Here is a 12,167-nt window from a genome sequence, read left to right as displayed (position 1 = left end):
TAAAAAAACGCCACTGAAAGCAATAGAGTTAAATGCTCACTTCCAGGGAATGCTTGTCCCTGAATGAGTGAAATTATTGACAATTGTTGCCAATAATTCAATTATTGAATAATTGACAAAAAGAATATCCAGGTTGCGCCAGCAGGCTCTCCCTTGCCCTGCAGATGACCAGTCCTGTACCACTCGGAAATTGAGCTGCCTCTAGAGGAAAACCAATGCCTTATTTCTATCATAATTTACGACTGATGTTTCATTACTACGGTGTGAAGAAAATTGCTTCGAAGCCTGCCTGACCCGTCCCCCTTGCTATGGGTAACGATGCATCATCATCTTGGGTTGGCAGTTGGGTCCCCAAATGCTCGTTCAGTCATGTGCTTGCATAGGTTGTACCCTTGGCTAAATGCACAAAGGGTGTTGGCAGCGACCTTCCTACACATTCCATTGTTGTGCAAAAGAAAGTCTGAACTAGGCAAACTCCCCCCTCCACTCACACGCCCCCTCCAGTTTTTATAAATGGTTCTCTGTCCATTCTGCATATGGCTGAAATAGGAAACATTCCTGCCCCTCTTTTTATTACTTGATCTTGCGTAAAATGACAATGTGTGCCCAAGAAGGCGGCCCATCGTCACGGATCCAGGATTTTGTTTAAAGGACTGTTTTAAGAGGAAACATCTCTCCCTCTCCCTTCATCTTAATCTCACAGTGTGTCACGGAGCAGAAAAGAGCCATAGACTTTTGTGGCGCTTGAGTCCACAGATCTGGCTTTGTGGCGGGCGTTTCCCGTGGCGATCATGCTGAAAGTCTGGACGTTCATACACTGTCTTGTGGAATCAGCTGGACCCAATTATGAGCTGCCCCCTTCCTCTCCCTCTGCAGTACAGCTTTTTGTGTCCTCTCTGGCTCAGTCAATGGTGAGGTGTTTGCTCCTGGCTGCGAGACACTTTGAAACTTGAACATTCAGATTTTCTGTTGCTGCTTGTGGTTTTAAGTCCCTTTTAAAAATGGGCTCTCCTCCCCACCCCAACCCCCGCATCCTTCTTCTTCTTCTTCTTGGTTCATTTATATGTGGTGTATGCCTGACGGAAGCAAAAAAAAATCTGTCAAAGATAAATATCTATGAAGATATCTAGAAGCAGAGCAGCAGCAAAAAAGAAGAAGGCAATTTTAAAAGAAGCACCCAAGGATCTTTAAAGGGGGGGAGCACTGAAATTAAGTTAATACAGGCAGTTGTTAAAATATACCAAAGGAGAAGAGCAGAAGAACGAAGTCAGTGAGAAAGAATTTGGCTTGTAGAATTGCATCTTTGCCTATGAAAATTTTCCCAATCTCCTGTCAGTAAAATGGGAATGATAATGGCCTACCTATCCAGGTTGTTGCGCTGCTAAATATGACAGTGGTTTTTAATTTGGGAGAATATTTGGGGCTTTTCCTCCTGTGTTTTGAAACCATGGAGTGAATAATCAGCCATACTTGGCAAACCACTTTCCTGGCAAGGATATTTGACCTTAATGCAGAGGTGAGGAATCTTTTCCTGCCTGAGAATCAATTCAGGGCAACACCCTGAGAGTGACATGCCAGTGGTGGGTGGGGCCAGAAGCAAAAGTGGGAGGAGAAATAAATGGAGCAACATTGGGTAGAGCAATAAATGTAAATTCTACCTTTAGACAGTAGGTTGGTTCCAACACAGACTCACAATCCTCCTCTGAGGAAGAGGCATTTTATCAGAATTCAGGGGGACATCCCAGCCAGTTAAAAGCAAGGAAGGTGCAAAGTAGGGCTGCTGAGGGGCATGGCTTGGGGATGGGTGTGGCTGAGGTAGTGGCATAGTCTTGAAGGGCAGTTAGAAAGGGCCTAACAACATGAAATGTGGAAGAAGAAGTAGTAGTAGAAGAAGAGTTTGGATTTGATATCCCGCTTTATCACTACCCTAAGGAGTCTCAAGTAGGGACGCTGGTGGCGCTGTGGGTTAAACCACAGAGCCTAGGACTTGCCGATCAGAAGGTCGGCGATTCGAATCCCCGCGATGGGGTGAGCTCCCGTTGCTTGGTCCCTGATCCTGCCAACCTAGCAGTTCGAAAGCACGTCAAAGTGCAAGTAGATAAATAGGTACCGCTCCGGCAGGAAGGTAAACGGCGTTTCTGTGCACTGCTCTGGTTTGCCAGAAGCGGCTTAGTCATGCTGGCCACATGACCCGGAAGCTGTACGCCGGCTCCCTCGGCCAATAAAGCAAGATGAGCGCCCCAACCCCAGAGTCGGTCACGACTGGACCTAATGCTCAGGGGTCCCTTTACCTTTAAGGAGTCTCAAAGCGGCTAACAATCTCCTTTCCCTTCCTTCCCCACAACAAACACTCTGTGAGGTGGGTGAGGCTGAGAGACTTTAGAGAAGTGTGACTAGCCCAAGGTCACCCAGCAGCAGCATGTGGAGGAGCAGGGAATCGAACCCGGTTCACCAGATTATGAGTCCACTGCTCTTAACCACTACACCACAGTGGCTCTCTGGAAATCGGACCTTTGTGGCTCTGCAGACCTGATGATCTCCTGCCAGTTGCAAGGTTGTTGCACCCATTCACTGTTGCGGGGATAGGGAGAAATACTGGATGGACCTGTGAAATGTAGCACCTATTTTTCAAGTTCCTTCTCAGTGTGATGCATCTGTCTGGACTGTACCACTTCCGGGAATGGTGATGGCTCAGCAGTGGAGTCCCACATGGAATGTCCCAAGTTCAAACTCTGGCATCTCTGGGTAGAGCTAGGAGAAACTCCTGAGTCTGAAACCCTGGAGAGTTACTCCGATCATGAGCTAGATGGGCCAGTGGCCTGACTCAGTTTCCTGTGCTCCCATGATACAAAAAAAGTATCTGCACATAGAAAACATTGAAAGGGTTGGGTTCTAGCCGGAGTCTTGTCTTGACACATATCCTAGCTTACCTCTTTCCTTCATACATACTATGCATGTACAGACCACCATCCCTTTGGTTCCAGAAACTCATCCCCAGTGCCCCTTGCTCTACCCTACAGTAAACATTATTCAGACTTGATCCAGTGACAGCAGATTTTCAAAGCCTGATAGTTTGGGGTTTGTGCAACTTTTGCTAAACACCCCACCCCATGGGCAACATTCCTTTGTGGGTGAACTTTGGGGGGGCACATGCCAATGGTTGGTGTGGCAGAAAAATGGGGTGTGGACAGACAGATGCCACTGTCCATCTTCCATCCCTAGATAAGCAGGAGATATTATCACAGCTCAAGGATACGTTCCAACTCAGTGAAAATCACTTGAGCAGGCCAGTGGAGGATGTGGTCTGGGGGTGGGGCCTGGGAAGAGTCCTGGGGGCCATAAAAAGATGCCGGGAGGCAGGTAGAGATCTTTGTTATTGAAATATACTCAGAGTCGCAAAGTGATTTCATGCTCTTTATTCAGCTCATAGTGGTGAGGAGGAATGAATGAATGTCCCCTCAAAGTATCTGCTTTATATACATTATTTACACAATGGGCTGCACATGATTGGCTAATTCCGGAATTCTACTGTAAGCCAATCAGGTTGTGGATTCACTTCTATCTGGAGCATGATTGTGTGGTTCCTGCCAACCAATCATACTGCTGCATTGTTCTAGGACCAATCAGACTGCTGCATTCTGAATCCTATTGTTCTAGGACCAATCAGACTGCTGCCTTTTGGATCCTATTGTTCTAGGACCAATCAGACTGCTGCAGTTTGGATCCTATTCAACTCAGTACATAATACCCCTCCCCTCTAAGTTCCAGTCCTGCCCGGGAGGTCGCATTCATAGTTCTCAAGGTACGCCGGCGGCCTACATGTGCGTTGCGGCCTGGGGTGTTCCCTGGTCCGGGGTTCAGGTTCTGGCTCGTGTTCCAAGGATGCTGGCTGAGATGGGGCTGTTTGGTCTGGCGCAACCGGCTCGCTCAGTCGTGGTTCTGGTTCCGGTGTCCTTCCGGCCTCACGGGTCCTCTCTGTATTTACTGATTCTGCCTCTCCTGCTGGCCCCTGCTGCTCTATGGGCCTCACTGCCCCACTGTTCCCCTGGGACTCCTCGGACCTGTCCTCCTCCTCCTGGTTTTCTCCCGGGAATCGTCGCCGTATCTGGTCGCAGTGGCGGCGCCAGCATTGCCCCCCATCTGTTAGCACCTCGTACGACACGGGGCCAGTGACCCTGGTGACTGTGGCGGGTACCCATGCAGGGCCTGCCCCAAAATTATTTGCGTACACTGGGTCCTGGGCCTTGAAGGTCCGGGGGTTCCTGCCTTCCCCCACCACTACCTCATCCTGAGCTCTATCGGGGTGAAGGCGGTCCAGTCTGATTGCAAGGCGCCGACCCATTAGTAGTTCAGCGGGGCTCTGGCCAGTCGTTGAGCTGGCGGTGCTGTGCTGTGCTAGAAGGAATGTGGCAAGGCGGTACTCGCAATCCCCTTGCGTCATGCGGCGAAGGGTGTCCTTGTTGGTCCGCACCATGCGTTCTGCTTGGCCATTGGTGGCAGGGTGGAATGGCGCTGAACGGATGTGGTGGATGGTGTTCTGCGCTGTGAAGGTTTGGAATTCTCCTGACGTAAATGCAGTCCCGTTGTCTGAGACGAGAGTGTCAGGGAGCCCGTGGGTTGCAAACAGCCTGCGTAGTACCCGGATGGCTGCGGACGTAGAAGTGGACGGTACCAGTGCGACTTCCAGCCATTTGGTGTAGGAGTCCACCACTATGAAGAATGTTTTCCCCTGAAAGGGGCCAGCGAAGTCCACATGCAGGTGTGACCATGGTGCTCGGGCGGACTCCCAGGACTGGACTGGGGCCCTTGGGGGATCTGGGCGGGATTCTTGGCAGGCCTGGCAGTGTTTGACCCAGGCCTCTATCTCTCCGTCGATTCCCCGGCCACCACACGTAACTCCTGGCAAGGGCCTTCATTCTTACTACCCCTGGGTGTGTCTCGTGTAGGGCTGTGAGGACCCTTTTGCGGAGGGGCTGGGGAACAACAACCCTGCTTCCCCATAACAGGCACCCCTTGTGGGCCGACAGTTCATGTTTGCGGGTTGTGTAGCTGGCGAATTCTGGCCCGGGGCTGCTGCTGGACCATCCCCTCCACACCCAGTCCAGGACCCGGGAGATGACCCTATCTTTCTTGGAATGGTGTGCAACTTCTTGTGCCTGAATGGGGCGGTCGGGAAGCAGCTCCAGGCTCATAACCTCTTGTGCAGGTGCTGGGTCGGGGCCTGTTTCCGGTAGTGGTAGCCTGCTGAGGGCGTCTGCATGGCCCATTGCCTTCCCAGGGTGGTGAATAAGTGCATACTGGTAGCTGGCAAGGAAAATTGACCACCTGAGGACGCGAGGAGACAGTACTTGGGGGTCTGCTTTTCGGGGGCAAACAAGCCAAGCAACAGCTTGTGGTCAGTCACCACGGTGAAGGGCCGCCCGTACAAGAAATCATGGAATTTTTTTACTCCCTTCACGATTGCCAGACCCTCCTTGTCGATTTGCGAGTAGTTCCGCTCGGTTGCGTTGAGTGTCTGGGAAAAGTATGCCACCGGTACCTTTCTTCCATCCGGGAGTTGGTGTCCCAGGACAGCGCCAATGCCATAGGGCGAGGCGTCGCATGCTAGCACCACCGGCAGCCTCTCGTCGAAGTGTGCCAAGACCGAGTTTGAGACCAGCAAGTCCTTGACTGCCTGGAATGCGGCCTCCTGGCGCTGGCCCCACACCCAAGGGGCCCGCTTGTCCAGGAGTCTGTGTAGGGGCTCCGCTACCGCCGCCTTGTGGGGAAGGAAGGAATGGTAAAAGTTCAATAGTCCCAAGAAGGCCTGAAGTTCAGTCTTGTTCTTGGGCGCTGGGGCATCACAAATGGCCCATACCTTGTCCCCAGTCGGGTGGACCCCTTCTGCGTCCACCATAAATCCCAGAAAGTCCACCTCAGGCACTCCTAGTAGACATTTTTCCCGCTTCACCTTGAGACCCGCCATCTGGAAACGGTGCAGAACGGTGCGGAGGCGGTCCTCAAACTCCTCTGGTGTGGACCCGGCAATCAATACATCATCGAAGAAGGGGGTGACGCCAGGAATCCCTTTAAGGAGAGAGTCCATTAGATTCTGGAATATGCCTGGTGCCACGCTGACACCGAATTGCAGCCGCTTTACCCTGAACGCTCCTCTGTGCGTCACAATCATCTGTGCCTCTGCTGTGGCCTCATCTACTGGCAGCTGTTGATATGCTTGGGCCAAGTCCAGCTTGCCAAAAATTTTCGACCCAGCCAGGGTGGCAAGGACATGGCTGACCACTGGTACTGGGTATGCATGGGCCGTGAGGGCCTTGTTTATGGTACATTTGTAGTCTGCGCAGATGCGGACCGAACCATTAGGCTTGACAGGTGTGACGATTGGGGTTTCCCAGGGGGCATTAGGCACCGGCTCCAGCACTCCTTGCTCCACGAGCCGGTCCAATTCCTTGCCTATACGGGGTTTCAGGGCGAATGGGACCCGGCGGGCCTTGAGCCTGACCGGTCGTACTGCGGGGTCAAGCTGTAGAGCAATGGGGGGGCCTGTATACTGTCCCAATTTCCCATAGAAAACCCCCGGAAATTCCTTGCATATGGCGTCCACGTCCACTTGTAAGCTGGTGTGGTTCACCCCGGTGACGGCTAGCCCCAGTGGTCCAAACCATGCCAATCCCAGTAAGCTAATGTAGGGGCCCTTGACCACAAGCAAGTCCAGTTGCCGCGTCCGCCCTCGGTATTGCACCCTGAAGGTCCCCACCCCATTGTGGGGACCTTACGTTTCTGGAAGTCCCGGAGGGTGAATGGGGCCGGCCTGAGTTTGGGACCCCCAGTAGGACACAGTTTCCTTAAGGTCCTTGCCGAGATTATGGATAGAGTTGAACCCGTGTCAAGCTCCATGCGGCATGGGGCCCCCTCTATCTGTACCTCTACATAAATTTTCTCTACGTTGGGGTGGGGCAACTGGTATACCTGGAAGTCCGTGAGCTCCGTCGAGTTGCCTTGGTGCGTTGGGCCCCGGGACCTGGGGCTCTTGGATTGGTCATCTGATGCCTGGCGTCGGGTGGGCCGAGCCCGACACACCCGGGCGATGTGTCCCAATTTTCTGCACTGCCTGCACTCTGCGTTGTGGAAACGGCAGGTCCTCCTCTCGTGACTTTCTCCACAGCTTGCGCAGTTCCCTCCTTCTCGTCGAGGCAGCTGTGGTATGTGGGCTGCTTGAGTGCGCTGCTGTACTCGGTGCACCTCCTCCCTGTTGGATCCTGAGTCGTCGGTGAGGTCTTTGTGGTGGACCCTCGGTTGGGACGGCTTGCTCGGCCGTGCCTCTTGCGTCGACCTCTCGGCAGCTTCCGTTGCCAGGGCCTCCTCCAGAGCAACCTGGAACGTTAGGTTCTTCTTAGTGTAGAGGCGTCGTTGCAGCTTCTCATCCTTCAGGCCACCGACGAGGCGGTCACGAAGCATGTTCTCCAGCTCTGAGAAGTTGCAGAACCGGGCAGCTTGGCGGAGAGAGGTCACAAACCCAGTTATGGTTTCCCCAGGGGCTTGCCGCTTTGCGTACAAGGCATTTCGACGAGCCACCACTGAGGGCTGTGGTGAAAAGTGCCCCTTCAGCTGTTCCATTATTGTTTTGTATGGAACAGTAGCAACGTCTTGAGGCGCAAGGAGAGCCTGGGCGATTTCAAACGTCTCCTCTCCGCAGACGCTGAAGAATATTGCCCTCTTCTTGGCGTCTTCTTCATCGGTGACCCCTTTGGCTTCTAGGAGGAAGGTGAAACGGGAGGCGTACGCTTCCCAGTCTCCAGATGCTGGGTTGAACGGCGAGAAGCTGCTGTCGGTTGCCATTCTGAGTTCCTTGTGTCCCGGAGCTGAAGCCTGGATACATGGTGCGAGGCAGCGGTGCGGCAGGTGGCGGTGCTGCGGTGCTGTGTGTGGCAGTCAGCTCAGCGGGATCCCACCTTCGTCGCCAGTGAAATATACTCAGAGTCGCAAAGTGACTTCATGCTCTTTATTCAGCTCATAGTGGTGAGGAGGAATGAATGAATGTCCCCTCAAAGTATCTGCTTTATATACATTATTTACACAATGGGCTGCACATGATTGGCTAATTCCGGAATTCTACTGTAAGCCAATCAGGTTGTGGATTCACTTCTATCTGGAGCATGATTGTGTGGTTCCTGCCAACCAATCATACTGCTGCATTGTTCTAGGACCAATCAGACTGCTGCATTCTGAATCCTATTGTTCTAGGACCAATCAGACTGCTGCCTTTTGGATCCTATTATTCTAGGACCAATCAGACTGCTGCAGTTTGGATCCTATTCAACTCAGTACATAACAGTTATATAGCCCAACAACATAAATTGATGTGCCCAGACAATTTCCTTTTGTACAAGAAATCAGACGTTTTAATTATGCCCTCCCCCCTTTCCCTTCTTACCACCTGATGATGTACAGGCCTTTCTGAAAAGAGTTTGCATTTTGTTTTAAAGTTTGCATGAAAGGAATCTAAAGTTAAGAAAGAGAGCTTGGCACTGTGCAGGATTAACTTTTCAGGTAACAGAAGAATTACCTTTGGCGACATTTCTCTTGATGGCACGCAAGAATGGAGGGAGGACATAAAAGGGGCCACCTAAGATGTGGAAATCTTCCCCTTCAACTTGAAACACGGCCCTTTAAAAGGCACTTACAACCTCATCTGTACATCCCAATGTTTCTTTTCTTTACCCAGAATGTCTTTTCATGAAATTTGTCTTGGTGTTTGATCTGTTACCCTTTCTTGGTTATCTTTGTCTAATCTTTTGCAATGTAATTTTTTCTCCCTTGCAGAAATTAATTCTTTCGCCCTCCTCTCATCTCTGATTATTTTATGTTGTGAGCTCTCTTAAAAGTTTTCAACTCCATTGCTCTTTTCAGGGTACATTTTCCTCTGCTCATGATGCATTCAAAGCGGAAGTGGGTAATCTGCAGCCTGGGTGACACATATGCAGTCCCCAACCTCATTTTTTCATGCCTCCGAAAGCTGCCCCTATTCATCAACCCTATCAGATTTTGAAGATTTTCAGAATGGTGGAGATGGGCAGGAGTGGGAATGAGGCATTCTTCTATGACTCAGATTTTGCTCCGAGCTGGAGAAGGATTTTGAGGCTTCAAAAATTAACCTCTCATTTGAAATGAGCTGCATTTTTTTTTAAAGCCCCCAAATTTCATTCCCAGGCTTGGCTTGGGAACATTCATGGAAGGCGAATGGTTTTCTTCAACATTTCTCCTGTCTTATGATGTTGGTGGGTGCATGATGCCTGTGCAAGCCGTGCAGGAGAGCTGCTTGAGAATTCAGTTGCCAGCCCCTTCTAAAACATAAGCTTGGAGCCACTGAAGTCCTACTCCGAGTAGGCCCATTGAAATTAATGTGCCTAAATTAGCCATGTCAATAAGCCCCGGTGGATCTACTATGAGTAGAACTAGCACTGGCTATCACCCATAGTTGGGAACAAGGGAGAGGGTTATAGATTCGCATGGAGGGGCAGAAAACTCCTAAAACATGTGCCAGAAATAATCAGGATCATTGACTCAAATAGAGAAGATACTCAGTGAATTAAATGGTGTTTGGTAGGGTGGCCTCTGATGCCTCCTGAAGCTGCCCCATTCAGCCCCATTCACTTGGCTGAAGTGTGGTGGACAAATTCTCTAAATTAATAATAAACATTCTTCCATCCCATCAGAGTTTCATCCTTCCTACGTATTTCATCTGAATCCACACCCTCACCCCAGTTTTTAAAAGGATTTCTCTCCCTGTTGCTATGTAGTTTCAGAACAATTAGAAGGGGAAATGTTTTATTTTGTAAGAAAAAAACCCACCCCTGCCATTTCCATAGCCCCGGGGAAAAGAAACGGTTTCTCCTGCTGTCTGGTAGGCTTCTGCAAAGTGCATGTGAAGCACACTAAAGTCAGAAAGGAGTCGCTTTCATTTGCTTTCTGGAACAGTTTTGGGTGTCTGTATCCAACCTTTTCCATTTGCTAGCTCAAGGGCTCCTAGAAAATGGGTGTATTTAATAATAATAATAATAATAATAATAATAATAATAATAATAATAATTTATTATTTGTACCCCGCCCATCTGGCTGGGTTTCCCCAGCCACGCTAGGCGGCTTCCATAGAAACCAAAAATACACTAAAATATCACACATTAAAAACTTCCCTGAACAGGGCTGCCTTAAGATGTCTTCTGAATGTCAGGTAGTTATTTATCGCTTTGACATAGCGTGTTCTCCTTCATGGAGAGCACGTGTTGCGGTGGGGTCTGCTGAGCCACCCCTCTGTTACCAGGCAGGGTCTCTAAAGATGGCCTGGGGCAGTGATTGGTTCACTTGGTTGCTGGGGTAAAAGTTATGTTGCAATTTTGGTGGGAGGGGTAAAATGTTTAAATACTCTGCACGCAGCCTGGAGCTTTCTCTTTGCTGCGTGCAACAGATCACCCGCCCACCCGCCCTTTAGTAAGTGGTTGTTGCATTGACCTTGCTATGCCTGTCATGGGGTCGTCTGCCGTTGGGGCAGGGGCCTGGTAGGAATTTTGTCCATCTGGCTGATTGGCTGGGCCATTTGGTTTTTGCCTACTGCGTAGCAAATCATCACAACTTGTAAGGTTGCGGTTAGGCATTGGTTATAAATTGGTGGAGGAGGGGTTAGGATAGGCTGGGCCTGCCCCTCCATGGTTGCTGTGGAAAGGGAATTCCGTTAAAGGAATCCTGGGGCTTGCCATCTTTTCGTCCAATCCTGGAATGGGACTAGGGCCGGCAAGCCTTCGGGGAGCATGCGGATGAGAATTGAGGGTCTGTGACTCAGCTCCATTTCTCCCCGACTTGCTTTCCCCCGCACTGTCTTTCGGTGGTGCCTGGAAGTCAGTTCTGTCCCCAGGCGGGGGGACAGATAGTCTTAACCAATGCCTAAACAACCACTCACGGTTTTGTATTTAAATAAAGTTGTGGCCAAAATTATGCCAAAAACCTTAAACAAAAATTAAGTGTGCGTTGTGAGTTATTTGGGGGGTGGCTTGGGGACCTTGACACGCAACTGATGGGAGGGTGTTCCACAGGGCGGGCGCCACTACCGAGAAGGCCCTCTGCCTGGTTCCCTGTAGCTTTGCTTCTTGCAATGAGGGAACCGCCAGAAGGCCCTCGGCGCTGGACCTCAGCGTCCAGGCAGAACAATGGGGGTGGAGACGCTCCTTCAGGTATTAACTTTGTGGAGCAGAGAAACTCAACACAGCTGCACTAGTAGAAACTTGGGGCGAAACGGTTTGCAACATCTATTTATGACAAAGCTATTGGCAACCTGTTTATGTATTCTATTGTCCGACAATGTCCCACTGGGGCAAAACAGTTTGGTGGCGGAACAAGTATGCGGTTAAGTGCCTTTAACGTAGTGCTACAAACCCAAAGTTTGTTACATGAAAAATAAATTTAAAAATCCTCTGTATACTAAATGAGAGTAGTCCTATCAACCCAGTGGAGCTTACTTCTGACTCGATTTGCACAGGACTTGGAATTCTACCCTTTGTCTACTTTTGCCTCTAGCTCTGCCCACCACTAGAATGCAGCCTTCCAAAGGTTGCCCAGAGTGGAATGCAGCCCCCGGTTTGAAAAATGTGACAGAAGGGTACGTGCATCTGATTAGACCAGACCCCAAATGTTTGCTTCTCCCCCGCAACCATTCTGCACCCTGGACTTGAGGAGCTGCATTTCCCTTCTTCGAAGAACTGCTGTCCTCAAAGCACTCAAATCCAACCCTGGAATTTATCTGCAAATTGATGTATCTTCAGAAAAGTCACTGTCGGTATTATTTATAATTACGTTCTAAGTGGTATATGGAAACCGCCTCTTACGCAGACAACAAGTTAAATTGGTAAATGTCACGAAAACTCCGCAGAAACTTAATCAGAGGTTTATTAACTTCAGCGGTGACTGCTGAAAACCAGGGATAGGTGGTGGCGGCAAAGGACAGGGCAGAGTGCAGGGCGGCTGACAGCCAGTGGAGCAGGCATCCCCAAACTCGGCCCTCCAGATGTTTTGTGACTACAACTCCCATCATCCCTAGCTAACAGGACCAGTAGTCAGATATGATGGGAGTTGTAGTCCCAAAACATCTGGAGGTCTGAGTTTGGGGATGCCTGCAGTGG

This window comes from Podarcis filfolensis (assembly GCF_964270895.1).
Source record: "Podarcis filfolensis genome assembly, chromosome: 8".
Classification (NCBI taxonomy): Eukaryota; Metazoa; Chordata; class Lepidosauria; order Squamata; family Lacertidae; genus Podarcis; species Podarcis filfolensis.
This window is presented reverse-complemented; position numbering follows the sequence as displayed.